At 42.1% G+C, this 15,616-nt stretch overlaps 1 protein-coding gene across 3 annotated transcripts in view; it reads right to left on the reverse strand.

Moving 5' to 3' along the window:
• The window catches only part of MBD5 (methyl-CpG binding domain protein 5), a 109,458-nt gene that overhangs the window by 44,304 nt on the left and 49,538 nt on the right, over positions 1–15,616 (reverse strand). For all 3 annotated transcript variants that reach the window (XM_040069532.1, XM_040069531.1, XM_040069530.1), the window contains exon 3: positions 2,826–2,976. The gene's annotated coding sequence lies outside the window, so the exon portion shown is untranslated. The remainder of the gene's footprint in view (positions 1–2,825; positions 2,977–15,616) is intronic.

Below are 15,616 nucleotides of genomic sequence, written 5' to 3' on the forward strand. Positions count from 1 at the left end.
AAAAACCCTCCAGCTGAAGATAAGAAGCTGAATTTTGGAGCTGTGATGCTGGAAAAGGCCTTGGTGAGGTAGAAGGTTCCACCAGCACCACTGATGAGCCATGAAGGATGAGCCATGAAGGATGAGCTATAAATGAGGCTTGGCTCAGGTAGAGGATGTTGGTGAAGCCCCAGTTGAAATGGAAGCTGTTGGATCATGGAATCCCAGAATGGTTTGGGATGAAAGGGATTTTGAAATCAGCTGATTGCAGCTCCTGCCGTGGGCAGGGACAGCTTCCACTAGCCCAGGTTGCTCCGAGCCCCATCCAGCCTGGCCTTGGCTCATTATTCCCTGACACCTGCCTGCTCCTGGGCCTTTTCTATCCTTCCTGTGCTGCTCCAGAGCCTCGGTCCCTCCAGCACTGATTCCCTGCTGGAATCCCTCTGACCCCGAGAGGAGCCAGCAGCGTCTGCCCAGGACCTGGAGTCAATTGATTGGATTCTTCCAGAGGTGAAATGGATTGGAGCTCATTAGGTTAAAGGCATATCCCAAAGAGTTTCTGGGGCCTTTAAACCCTCGGATCCCAGAGCCCGAGGATTCGGCACAGGCACACTTGGGCATCAAACTCCAAATAATTCACATTTTTCCCCAAATAAATCTTCATTAAAACCAAACGCAGCATCAATGATTTTTGAACCCTTCAGAAAATGGAAAGAATTAGTTGTGATTTTCAAATCACCTCTTTGGAATCTCTCTTAAAGCCTTTTATCATCGTGGTGAAGGTCTGGATTGTTGTTAAAACCTTCTCCTGTCACAGAAAACCCTGACAGAAAATGGGAATGAAAAATTTCAGACAAGCCAAGCAAACAGGGTATAACACAACCCTGTGACAACAAAAGGCACAAAGTGCACTGGCTGTGGAACCAAATGCAGCATTTCCTGTGATTATTTAAATATTTTAGTGAAGTCCAGAGGCAAAACCTGCAATTTGGCTTCACTGATTTCATCAATATCCCAAGTTTAACTGAGTTTTCAATTGATCTTCCCAATTTAAGTGCAAAATTAGGGCTAGCATTTTGTAAAAATGGGCATTAATGACTCTTGGTTGTCTCAAACTGCATTTACCAACCTGGCAGAACCTTTCAGGAACGGGTTTTTTCCACATGCAAGCTACTTAAAATAAAAATTATTAACTCTGTAAAGTTCTTCGCCAATCAATATGACTTTATAAATGACACCTTACAAATTATGAATATATATTTAGGTATTGTTAAGCACTGGGGCACTAGAAAACGTCAATGTTTAGGCTCTGTAGAGGGTTTACCTGCTCTTAATACTGAGTACTAACAAGGAACATTCAGCCCATAAATATTAGTGAATATACAGATATTACTGAATGGAAGCATTTCAAAACATGACCATTTAATGCAGGTTATTCATAGAATTATAATTTATCTTCACAGTGACAAAAACAGATAGAAAGATGGTATAACGCACCATTAAAGAATTTGCATAAAAATGTATTTTAGATCTTAATACCACTATGGATGTAACGCTCTTCATATAAAATTATTTATTGAAGTTTAAACACATTGAAAGGTATTGATCAGAGACATTTTGATGAGGAATTCCCCATGAGCAGAGAATGCTAATCACAACAACCACTGTAAAACTCTAATTTACTGGAAACAAATCCAATAGATGGAAGGAAAGAGCCCAAGAATAAAACCTAAAGTCACAGAAAGGCTTAAAAAACCTGGGTCACGTGGCCAGTGCTAAGGAGGGAAAGGAGCTTCCTCTAAAGGCCTCGAGAAATCAACAGCAAAGCATCCAAAGAGTTCATTTAAATGAATAATCTGATTTTGAACTCATCAAAATTAAATAGCAACAATAAATTAATGATAAAATCATCTGTACTGAGGGTGTGGAAACGGACTTACAGAGTGATTACAGAATTTGGGAGGGTTTTTTTGATTCCATGAACACCCCTAACAACGCACTTCCCAAAAAAAGTTGCAGGAATCCAGTGGTGACTTTTTTTCTGGGGGAGACACATCTGTTTTTTCAGAGCCTTTTGCTGTCTCCTTCCTTTGTGAGCTTCCTATTTACATAACAAGTCTGTGCTGACAGATTAAAAAAAAAAAAAAAAAAATCCTGCCCCCATCTAATCTCTCCAGATACAAACAATATTTTTACAACTACGGTATTTGGAGGATCTAAAATTAAAGATACTTTTTATGAGTAAACATAAAGAATACCAAAAACTGTTGTTCCTGTAAGAGCAACAAACTGAACTTTTTAATTGTGTGCTGTCACAAATTAGTTAAAAAAGACGGTGGCAGTCAGCCAGTTCTCTTTTTCCTTTAGCTGGGTTTTAAATGCATTTCTTCTAAATCAAACAACTTGATTATTGGCTGTTTCTCAGGTTATTTTTCTTATTTACTCCGTGGCAAAACTGAAAACCTCTCCTCCAAACCAGTTAATTCCAAATTAGAGCCGTGAGCTCCATGCTGGAAAATAACAGCAGCAGCTTTTGTTTGGGAGCATCCACTTCTGTCTGATTTTCTTTACAGTAATTTTTATTTTGTTAAGGGGAAAAAAAAAAATCACCCCAAATTAATATTTCTTAATTGCACTGTCTTTCATTTCAGAGAAGTCAGAGAAGCCCAGAGTGGTTTGGGTGGGAAGGGACCTTAAATCCCATCCATTCCCAGCCCTGCCATGGTGACACCTCCCACCATCCCAGGGTGCTCCAAGCTCTGTCCAACCCGGCCTTGGACACTTCCAGGGAATGGGAATCCCCAACTGGGCTGTCAGAAAGAGAGACAAGGAGAGAATTCACCTACCTGAAATCAGGAAGACTGGTGGGTGTAATCCTTTAGGATTTGGTGGTTCTCAGAACTTTAGGGAAGAATTAGAGAAGTGCTGTTTCTTCAAGTCTTGGTGTGGGTTTGTTTTTTTTTTTTGCCCGTTTTGTTGCGATAAAGCCTCTTCTTCCTGCAATAAAATATATCTTGTACTAAAGGGGGATTTCCAGAAAGGCAAATTATTCCTGAATTCCCTCTGGAAGGATCTGTCTTCACTGCCCATACACACAGAACCAGGAGAATTCCCTACGGTCCAGGCAGGCTCCAGGCCTGGCTGCATCCTCCCCTGCTTTACACTTGGAGAGAACAGAAAGCTGTAAAAACAGAGCCCACACAGCTGGAGAATGGAGAAAAGGACTTTAAAATGAGATATTCTTGAGAGGATCCACCGCAAAACTCCAGAGAACTAAAATAGCAAAAAGACGCCCAGTTTTGCTTATTTATATACGCATCTCTTTTTATATACGCTCTCACACATGGACATTTCTATAAATTAATACAAAACCCCCCAAAGTAGTTTAGAACCACTGAAAGTAGGTTATAGACTTGTAAACTCTTTTTTTCTCCCAAAATGCCTTGTAGGTTTTGCCCCTAAACCAAGCAGAATTCTGTGACTTGAACACGTGAGGGCAAATCATGACCTCGGTCTAAACATGGCCTTGTCTTTAATTTTATTTTAATTTTATTCCTATAACCAGCGTAAAAAAATGGGTGAAAACACACATGATGTGTCCATGATCGTGCTTGGAGCAACCACGGGGCTCGCAGGATTTCCAGGTTTCCCCAGTTCAGCCTCAACCCAGAAGGCCTGGCCTAAATCAGGGCTCTGAAGCCTGAAAAGTCCGGCGACGCCAGATTTTTTCCTCACTCCTCCATCTTCCTGGAGTTGGAGGGAATCCCTGAGGAGGGAATTCCTGAGGAGGGAATTCCTGGGGAGGGAATTCCTGAGGTGCAGCCCCTCGCTCTGTCGGAGGACACAACTCATCCCTGTGCTCCAAGGCTGCTCCGTGTGTCTGTCCCTCCTGGATCAGCCCAGGGAGCCGATTTGTGTATTTCTGCTGGATTAGTCTTAACCCAGATCCTTCCCTAATCCCTGTGCCTGCAGGAGTGCTTGGGCTGGACCAGCAAGGAGCAGCACACGGACAGGAACGCGGAAACTCCAAGTGGAAAGAGCAGCAGCCACTTGGAGAAATCCTGGATGTTTGCTCATTTGATTTCTGAGGCCTGCAGCGCTGAAAATCTCTTCTGTGCTCATGGGAGCGTCTCAGTGTTTAAATAAAAGTAATTTACAGCTTCCTAATTCTAAATCTTAACTGCTACAATGCCAAAGAGCAAGGGAAATGCCTAAAAATTTCAGAATACCTGACTATTGTTGGAAACAGTAACCTTGCTTCCATACTGATTAGAATTCCCATCTATTATCCGAGCATTTGCTAGACACGGTATCTGGAGAAAATGAAGTTAAAGCGGAACAGATGGCAGAAGAAAAAGAAGAAGCAGCTATCCCACCTTCCAAAGCTACCTCTGCAGGAACATATGGCCTTTTCCTGGGCTTTTGTATGACAACGAGTTGGCCAGATGAACAGAACTTCAAAAATGAACTCTAACTGCCTAACAACACCATGGACCGCATGCAGCACGCGAAAGCTCAAAGAAACACCAAAAATCGGGCAGGTCTTCCGGAGAAGTTAACTCAGAAATCAGCTGGAAGGCCAACAAATTATCACACTCCTTTAAATTACGTGATACATCGTTATAAATGTAACATACTGGTAGAGTTCCTTTATGCATGTGATAGATACATAAGGCTGAGGTACTAACATATTTACTTTGCACATGTGATATATAGATACAAGGAACGTTTTTTTCAAAGGTTTGGCAACGCTGCCATTTGAGTGGCTGTTGCTTTGAGCACATGAGATGTAAGAAGGGATAGTATCTATATTTTTGTGTCTCCAGTTACAGGGAAAAAAAGCAACAAAAAAGAGTTTTACTTTGCAAGAGGAAAAAAATCAGACATCAGTTTAGCCAACATTTCGATACCACAAATCCTGAGTAGCTGATACCTCTGCCTGTAGTTTGGACATTCTCCACATCTTGATGAAGCTCATACTCAAGATTTTGACCTGTAAAGTATGGAGAATAAAGGTCTCTCCAACAGTCACACGTCCCGATTTATCTTGGTTTTCTCAAAACATCTTAGAATTAAATTTGATGAATAATTTACAAATTATTTTCATTCATCTGTAACGCAGTGCTTTGAAAACTTGATTTGCTTCCCTCAGCCCCTTTGCATACCTGGTGTACAAGCACTGCTGTTTTCTGGCTCACAATGGAAATGTAATCAACTTTTCTCCTTCACTGATCTTTAATTTAATTTAGAGATAACTGAGAAACTGATGAGAGCTGAGAAGATAAACAAAGAATTTGAGGTCTGTATAATGCCAATTTATCTTTTCTCCTATTTCTCCTACACAAACATTGCAAAAGGTACAAAAGAATGAGTGAGTAAAAAATTTAGTTGTTACTAGTCCATACTTACAAATAATTGATTTTTTTGAGATCAGAGAACCTCAGAACCTTTGCGTTGGAAGGGAGTTTAAATCCCATTCCATGGCCAGGGACACTTTCCATGGACCAGCATGCTCAGGTTCTCTCTTTAGGTGTCTGTATCTCAGCCTTATCATAAAAGAATATAAAAATCCCCCCAAAAGTGAAGACATTTGGTAAAATAACCCAAACAGGAGAGAGAAATAATTGTCACATTTGTCTCCCACCGCAGTGTCCATGCTTTCCTCCTGCCCCTCCAGCTGCTCCTGTGCTCCCACACTGCTGCAACACTTCCTCAAAAGTTAACTCAGGCCACCAGAACACTTCCATTTCTATCTCCTGACTCACATTATTTCATATAAATGCACTTGTGCCAACCCCAAGATCAGAACTTTTTCCATTTCAACGTATATAACTCTACCAACACCTGGATAAACAAACCCAGAGCACCAGGAGGAGAAAAGGATACCTGGACCTTCAGAGGAATCTCTTATCCCAAAGCCCCAAACTCATTAGGAGAGGAGAAATTTCACGCAGCAAGCACACCAACAGTTTATATTTTTTGCCTCATGACCCTTTATCATCACATAATAAAGTGTCTTCTTTTAGACACGACGTTATGCCATTGTTTAAAATTAAATCCTCCCCAAAGAAAATAACATAAACTTCTCTAAACCGTGTTACTTCTTATTTAAAAATCCTTGGCACAAATCTCCGTAACTGGCAAATCTTGATTATTTTAAACTCTCTTGCAGGGCAGATGCTGCCATGGGAGCAGAGAGGAGACTCCAGCAGACCCTGCTCCGGATTCAGGCTCCAACTGAAATTATCCTGAAACTGAGAAAATCCAAAACAAATTTCCACAGGGAAGGAATTCCATCCCACTTCCATCCCCGCCTGCTCCAGGCCGCCTCTGCCGTTGTCACTTCACTTCCTCCACGTAGTTCTTTCAAAGTGATACAGCTAATTAGTACAACTAATTGTCCAATTCATTGATAAAATCATCAGGAAGGTACCTGAATAATCCCCAGGCACAGGGCTCCTAAAGCAGAACTCAGTTTCTGGAATTCTGATTCTATTCTCGCTAAGGTTAATGGATGGTTTCCCACTGAGTTTAATATAATTCACACTGGATCACTCCTGAGTCTATATTTATATAAAAATGCCCTACTATTTCAATCTGTTTGATCATTTTAAAAATACCCATCTCATTTATTCAGAAACAAGAGCTCAAAATTCTATAAAAATTTAGCCTAGGATTGAATGAGTTTTCAGAAAGATTTTATAGTCTGGTTTTAAGGTATTTCTAAGTAAATGGGACTAAATAATCAAATATTCCCCTGATTTTTTTAAGTATGTATCACAACAGCACAAAGGCCAAAGATAAATATTAAATATCATTAATGACAAATGTACCAAATGTCACTAGGAAAAAACACAGTAAAAACAAGGATTTAAAGGTGTCAAAGTGTTTGACAGCAAATCAACAACAGGAATATTTAAACTCCAGATTTTTAAAGTTAAAAAGTATAAATTGAAGGATTTTCACATCAGCAGAGCACACAGAGGAAAAGGATCTGAGAACAAGAATTTCAGTAGCAGTCAACAGACAACTTGGTTAAACCTAAATTTACTTTTTTTTTTCCATGATTTTATATGAAAATTTAATTTTTGTTAATGATTTCTCTATGACCAAAAAAACCACAAACCCCTTTCAAGCTAAATAAACCTCTAATAAACAAGAAGTTGAACAATTTTAATTGCTTTGCTTAAGTCAGCTTAAGAATGAAATAATATTAATTTCATCATTAAAATGTAATAACATTACAGCCTTACAATTTCGCATGGCTCTAGGAACAGCAAACTGCAAAATGTCAGTTTAATGACTGAATTTTTCCTCCTTCACAGAAACCATGATTGAAGTGCCCCAGTTCCTTCATTCTCAGCCCGCTTTTTTACACTTTCTGGCTTCAGGCATAATAAAAGCTGAAGTTTCTGACCCCTGAAGCTTTTGTTTCCTCTCCTGTACTTGCAAACTTCCCTAATTCAAAGGTCTGGCAGGAAGGAGTTAATGGGAGCTTCCAGATGAGAGACTCCATCACCCAAGGAGAGTCTGAGACAGTTCAGGGAGGAAAACTTGAAATTCCTCCAGAATGATATCAGATTGAAATTGATGGATAGTCAGATCCAAAACTTGAAATTCCTCTAGAATGATATCAGATTAGAATTGATGGACAATCAGATCCAAAACTTGAAATTCCTCTAGAATCACATCAGATCGGAATTGATGGACAATCAGATCCCAAGAAGATTCCTGCTATCAGATCCCAAGAAGATTCCTGCTCCATCCAAGTGCTCCAGCACCAACGGTGAGCTAAGAGTGAGGATCCCTCAGCTTCCTGCAGAGTTGAGTTCAGCCTGGCAGCTCTGAGAGAACTCTTCCCAAATTTTGGGAAGCGGCCTCGGTGTGATGTGTAACGAGCTGGACACGCCAGGTGCAGGTAGTTGGATGTGATCTGCCAGGACCCTGAGGGGCAGGAATGCCAGGCAAGGCACTGGGAACGGCATCCAAGTCTCGGGATCTGTACTGGGATCTGTCCTCCACACCAAGAAAACAGAAATACAAAGTCTGGATGTGGCTTCACCCAGGAACTTCTTCCTTACTTCACAACCCCCGTGAGCAGCTGCTCCTCCAATTGGCCTCTCCTGCATTTCAATATTTTTGGGCTCTGCTTTTTTTGAGCAGATCCAAACCAAGCTCAATTTAAATGATCTGAACGGTCCCATCACCTTCAAAAAGTTTGGGGCTGAAAATACTTTCACACACAAAGAACTTGGTTGGATTTTAAAGGCACCTTTTAAGGGATGGCAGCACTGTGCCAGGGGAGAAAACTTCAATCTGCTTTGTCGAAATGTGTGAATGTGCAAAAGTGGCAACCAAACCTAAACAAAACTGGGACTTAAAATAACCTCAGATTGCAACTCTACTTTTGCCCTCTCTTTGGATGAACGTGATCCACAAGTGTGAGGAACAGAACCTTCATTTGAGCAACGAAAGTCTTAGAGGATGCCAACAAAACACGTCTTGAACTTAAAGACAAAATGCAGCTATTCTGTACAAGAGCACAGAAAATGCCTATTTTAGCTCCTGCTCAGTTGCAGAGAACAGATGGAAACATTTCGTTTGGACAGCAAGAATTACTCCTTGATAATTCAGTATTTCTCCCTAATATCAAGCTAGCCTGAAAACCAGTAAGAGCATTTTTAATCTTCCATGAACTGAGATCTGTGCTCCTATTGGGACACCTTTAACATCATTTGTGATCAGATTTTACATCAGTTGGGTTTCCTGCTCTGTGGCACCATCCAAAGCTTTTAGCAGCCTCATAATATATATGTTATATACTTTATTATTATTATTGTTGTTGTTGTTGTTTTAGCTGATATTATTATGATGATATTCTTGATATTCTGCATTAGCAGCTTCAAGTAACAGCATCCAGGCCTTTCCTCAGCCCAGGTCCTTGCAGGTAACAGTTAACTGGTACTAGGTGGAAGGACTGAATTAGTAAATCTCAAGTAGGGTTACAAAGAGCCAACACGAGGCAGATACAGTCTCCTGAATTATTTATTTTCTGAACTATAAACATGTCCTCTGCTAAACCACCAGAATTAAGAATCTACTTGTGTATGCAGAAGATCATTTTGCATACTAGGGCTTCACTACAAAGCAGAGTAAATTTACTCAAGGTAAGAGTTTATCCTAAAACGTACGTGAAAATGTCTTAAAAGGACACACCAAATAATGTGGCTTTTAGTGCTGCAGGTCAGCTCAACTGATGGTGAACACAGGAGGGTAAAAAAGTTTATTCCTCAGCACCTTCAAGTATTTTAGGCAGTGGATACAAATGAGCAGCTTAAACCAAGGTTTTTCCCTGACAGACTTTTGGTTTATTTGTCCGAAGAAACATTAAATACAGAAAATGTGAATTCACCTGAAATAACACTGTACTCTCACATGCTTCAAATTATCATCAAGGGCTATTTGGGCTATTATTGTACCTATTTACCAAAATATTTTATAGCAGTGTTCCTCCCCACTTGATGCAACCACGCCATTTTGTGGCAGAATTAATGTGACAGTGCAAACATCCCTTCTGCTTTATTAATTGAATTAATTGCCTTGGTCCAAACCCCAAACCCACAACAAGCTCTAAATCTGTTGCGACCACACCCTGCATGGCAGCCTGGGCTTTGCAAAACAAAGTCTCAAAGCTGCAAATGAAAAAATTTAGGAAGGAATTCCTAGCTGGGAGGGTGAGAAGGAGCTGGCACAGGGTGCCCAGAGGAGCTGTGGCTGTCCCTGGATCCCTGGAAGTGTCCAAAGCCAGGCTGGAGAACCCTGGGATAGCGGAAGGTGTCCCTGCCCATGACAGGGGTGGATTGGAACGAGCTTTAAGGTTCTCCCAACCCATCCTGTGATTCCATGAATTTCTGTACAATTCTGCACAGTTTCTGTACCTCTGGATAAATTCTGCCAGTAAATTTGATAAAAATCCGTTTTTTCCTAGCGCATTTTCCAGCTGCTCTCTCTGAATACAGAAGACATAAAACCAATAAAGAGGAACAGAAGCTTGTTTTAACATTTACTTTACAATTTTTGTGTGATCAGCAACAGGAGATGATTCGGGAAGGGCCGTGGATGTAACCAGGGGTGTGGAGTCATGCTGAGGAACAGATCCAACACACCTTCAGAGTCATGATTTTCTCTCCCCAAAATGATTGCAGACACAGGCAGGGACTTGAGAGATGATTTCGGAGAAGCTGAGCCAAACTGAAACCGTCGCTTCACACAGAATTCGAAATTGTTTTTAAAATTTCCCACTCTTCAAGAGTAACACTCTGAAAAACTTAATCCATGAAGCTTTTTGGAACTACAGCAAGATAATTTAACACGTTGTGCTGCTCTGAAGTTAAGGTCACACATTCTGCCATCATGTTGCGCATGAATTTTGATTTCCCTCAGCATTATGGTATTTGACATTCATGGAATCAGCTCAGGTTAAGGCAAATGGTGAAATGTTGCATCAGGTTGTATTTTAATAGCTGGAATCGAGGATTTCAGGTACTCTGTACTATTGCAAAGGCAACATGTGTACATTTACATGCAGTGACTGTTGTATCCAAGGAAAAGCCATTCAGTGATTTACAGCCACAGCACTCAAGCACAATTATCAGCTTTGAAACCCATCAATTTGATTTTTTTTCCCTCTTTCTTTCTTGCTTTTAGCTGGCACTAGCACAAGGAGTTCTGGCATAGACTGTTTTCAGTTTGTACACATTTCAAACCGGTGTTGATTTCCTAGGACAGATGATTTAGAATTGCCATGTTCCCTTTAACTGAGCAGGATTTGCAATAGTACAAGATTTCTTGTATTTTTAACTGTTGGGCTTCCAGCACTTCAACCAAGGCTCATTTTCCATTAAAAATTGACTTTTTCTTTCTCAAACCACTAAAAAGTCTAACAGGGCCAATGTGTCTTCTTTCCTCTCTTTAAATTTAATAAAGTGCCAGGGATAGAACTTAACTCCAGGCTTAGTTTTTGTTCTTTGGAAAGGACAAAATAAACAGCAATCCAATTAATTTTTGGTAGCTTTTGGTGTAACATTGATACAATTTAACATATTCCTCTATTTTTTTAGGCAAAAGGTGATATTGCTGCTCAGGTGCATTCCCAGAGATGCCAGAGAGCTTTCTGGAATGTTAATTGTGATTGTGTTAATCAGCCACTAAACTTCTTTATGGAAGCCTTCTCTGGAATAATGCAAGCCCTGGTGTTTTTAACCACCTGATGAGTACGACTTTTCCCAGACTGGTTCACTCAGGGATGACTCCTCATGGATAAAGAACTGTTAGGAGCCTTGGCACCTTCCCTGGGAGGGTGGGGAGGGGCTGGACTGGAATTCCCAGAGCAGCTGTCGCTGCCCCCGGATCCCTGGAATGTCCAAGGCCAGGTTGGACACTGGGGCTTGGAGCAGTCTGGGACAGTGGGAGGTGTCCTTGCCCATGGACTGGGATGAGCTTTAACGTCCTTTCCAAGCCAACCCATTCCACGATTCCATGACAATCTGGGATGGGAAGCTTTGGGAATCACTGCCCACCCCCTATCAGTTAAAGCACCTGTCGGTGTCCTGCTCCCAAATATCAGCGCTTCCCACCGAAGGGAAACCTCCTGGAGAGCCACCAGGCACCAGCACACCTCAGGAGGACTCCAAGGGAATTGAGGGACATGAGGAAAAAGCTCTGCTCCCACCTCCCAAATCCCTGGAGCCGTTTTTGGCCTGGTTCTGGTGTGCCACTGAAACAGCAGCAGCTGAAGATGCAGTTTGGCTCCTGCAAAGGACAGGCCAAAGGCCTCCAGTGTCGTACTCCTGTCAGAATCCATCCAGAGGTGCCGTACATGGCACCGGCTGGAAGCTGGTAGAAATTAAATCGCCCTAATTAGGCAGCCAGCAGGCCCTCCCATTCTTTATTAGGCGCTTAGGAAATGTCAAAAGGAAAAAGCATCCAGGCTCTGGAGATCACCAGCCTTTGCATCTGAAGCCACACCAAGCCCACGCCTCTGAGTGAAAAGGAGATAAATTGTAATTTTTTCTAATGTTCAAAGGATGCCTTGAAGGTGTCGCAGGTTTTCAGCTATTTTAGTGCGTTTTCTTTAGAAGCACAGATCAGGTTTTTGCTTTCTTGTACTATTTTGCTTTCTAGTCTTGAAAACATCAACTCAGCGTTCTGAGCTTTCAGCTTTCAGAAATATTCTGCTTTCTTTTACAGTCAGGCCTTGAGCTGCTGTGGACAAGGACAAACTCAAGATCCATTTGGACAAATCCAGATGTGCCACGGGTTGTCCCACCACTCACTTTTGTTGGCCAAACCCTGAATTAATTAATTTATTAAACTTAAATCATCAAGTTGCAGATGTTACAGCAAGGTAGAAGAATTCATATTTATTTTCTCTAGACCTTCACGAGAAAACCTCATCAGAAACATCTTCAATACTCCTCGGAAATCTTTTATTTTTTCCCTTTTATTGGTGCTATAGAATCATGGAAATGAACTAAAGGGATGGCTTCAGCACTGACAGTGTTTCTAGATGAGTTCAAGGACAAGTAAGAAGAAATTTAACTCGTTTGGAATCTCTTTCCTAGAGCTCATCCTGCAAAACCTGATGCAGAGTTACCTGAATGTTTGAAAGGCAGAAGAAGGGTCAGGTATTTGGAATGAGAGGCCTTTCCAGAATGCAGGAACGGAACACTGAAATTCAGGAATGGAACAATGAAATTCAGTCATTACAGAGCTGTGTTTGTGACTCTGAGATTCGGGCATGTAACTGAAATGCCTTTTCAGCTCTGCCATCGAGAGTCAGGACTCCAGGATTCAGCAATTCCAGCTGGACAATCCTCAATGTGTCTGCTTGAAAATCATCTTTTGATCATCACTAAATCACATTCAGTTCACTGCTAGAACACACAGCTCAATCCTAGATTCATATTTTATAAATTTCTATTTCCACCCAAACAAATAATTTACCGCTGTGTGAGTCCAGCAGATCTTTTGCATGTTGTGGCTTGGGGATTTTTCCCTCCCTTTTTCAGTGAATATTCCCATTATTGTAAATATCCCACGAACTTGAATCTAAGCTAAAATTTACTCAAAGGAGCACAGCCCTGCTCTTCCAACAAGGAAGGAAGAGTGTGTAATCCTTGCAACCTCTCCTTGCCCCCCTTCCCTTCATCCCACTTTTCTATCCTCCAGGCTGAGGGGCTAAACTGCTTTCAGCTTCTTACATCCTTCTGGATTTAGGGATTGATCAGAGAGGAGGAAGCCAGACCCTTCTTTCCTTCCAGCCAGAAATGTAATCCCGCTAACCCGATCCCAAAAATCACTCACGGCTTTAGCTCTTCCTCCAGAATTTCTCCACAATGGGAGAGGACCGACCGTGCTGGAATTCAGTCAGTGCAGGCTCTGAACACACAGCAATGCCATTTTACCCCCCTCACAATTTGGTGTTTAACTGTTTGTTTGGGACGGCACAAGCTTTACCTCCACAAATGTTTCACCCTGTGAAAAAAAAAATCTGTTTAAAATCTACCACGTTGTGGCCATCAGTAATTGAGGGGATGAAAATCCAAGTCGTGTCAGGAGGGCAGCTACAAACGTAGCACTTTATAGATCAAATTTATGTCACAGAGCCAGAGCAGGAGGACACTGGGCTGCGCTCCTCAGCTCCCTAGTCAGGAGATCATTTCCACACAAATGCCTTGCACAAACTTTTCCCAACTGGAATTGTTTTTCCTTCTTGCAAGGAGTGCAAGTAAAGGCTGAGGCACGAGCACAGCTGAGGGAGGTGCACAGGGAATAATGGAGTGCAACAACAACAAGCAAAAACACACTCAGGAAGGATTTAGTATGTATGAAACATGGAAAATATCTCAGTCCAGATCACAGGACGGGTAAAGCGGGACGAGATTTCTAAGATCATCCAGACGAGAAGTAGAAGAGGAGCAATTTTATATAAAATGCAATTTGTTACTATCATTGGTGATTAATATGGAAAGAGTTTTCTAGGTGCTGTGGTGAGCTCACCGTCAGCCCCAGGCTCTGAAACATGATCAGGGAGCTGGGAAAGCTGATAGCCTGGGAGCTGCAGGAAGGCTGGGAACACTCACTGGGCTGTCCTCCGCCCTGTGGCTTCTTCAATTCATCCAGCCCCAGAAGGGATGGGCTTGGAAGCTCATCCATTCCCACCTTCCACCTTCCCAGGCTGGTCCCAACTCCGTTTAATCTGGCCTTGTACACTTCCAGGGATCCAGGGGCAGCCATAGCTTCTCTGGGAATTCCATCCCAGCCGGGAATTCCCAATTCCCAATCTCCCATCCATCCCTGCCCTCTGGCAGTGGGAGCCATTCCCTGTGTCCTGTCCCTCCAGCCCTTGCCCCAGTCCCTCCCCAGCTCTCCTGGAGCCCTTTTAAGAACTGGAAAGTCACCCCAGAGCCCTTCCTTACTCTATCTTGGATGCTTAGGAAAGGAAAAGGATCTGTCTGGGCAGGAAACGAAATCCTGCAGGGAGCAGATCCAGGGATGTCAGACACAACCACACAACCCCAGCGAGGGCCTCGCTCCCATCTTCACTCCAGGATGGGTTTCCCAACAAATATTCCTGGTTTGAAAGCATTTTCTCATGGATCAGCCACACTCCCCTCTCGACAGAATTACTCCAGTGTAACTCTGGGCATTAAACACGGGCTCTGAGTCTGTTCTTCCAGGGGACAGGAGTGTGATTCCCACCTCCTGCTCCGGGTCCTCATCCCTGTCCCTGCAGCTGCAGCCAGGCTGGTCCTTCAGAGTTATAAACCTTATCTTTAACTGGAATTTTAGCTCCACATTCCTGCAGCCCAAATGAAAACCATTCACAGAGAATGAGTAATTTTGTGTTTTAAATATGTTTAGACGGGACCATCATGATAATCTGAGGGCATCGGGCCTCCTGCAGAAACATCTGTGTCAAAGCAGGGATCTGCCCCTTTCTGTCTATTTTTACAAGCTTGAAATATATTTTAGATTTTAGAGCATCGAGGAAATGCAGTTTAAGACAAATCAGAAAAATCAGTTTTATGTGTGGGTTAGTTCATAATCGTAATTTCCATTGAAAAGGCATTAGAAAAAAAGGCTTTTAAGTACTAAGAAAGAGAAAAAAACAAATGAATTATGGAAAAACATTTGGGAGGAACCGCCAGATTTTATGCCCTCGTGCTCAGGAAGGTGCCTGGCTCACCTTTAAATCCTCCCAATCCTTTCCAAGAGGAGACATTGTAAAAGAGCTGGATTTTACAGGATTGCAGGGCTGCAGAGCAGGGCTACCCACAGCCTCAATAACACTCCTGTCAGATGGAAAAATCAGCCCAATATTGACAATGTGGCTTCACTGTTTTTAAAGAGCACCCCCAAAATCAGGGATTTGCTAACTTGCTTCACTGGAGGACAAAAGTTCTGTCATTTCAGTGGGTTTTGAAGCGTCCTTTACAGGAACAAAGCTCTTTTTCTCCCATCATCAGCTCCCCAAAACTGTTTTCCAAGGATCCCAATCAACTGAATGAATATCAACCCCATCAAGGCATGTGCATTTCATCTTTACACAACACCCAGAGGCCGCTCACTCAGC

The sequence above is a fragment of the Hirundo rustica genome, chromosome 7 (assembly GCF_015227805.2).
Source record: "Hirundo rustica isolate bHirRus1 chromosome 7, bHirRus1.pri.v3, whole genome shotgun sequence".
NCBI lineage: Eukaryota > Metazoa > Chordata > Aves > Passeriformes > Hirundinidae > Hirundo > Hirundo rustica.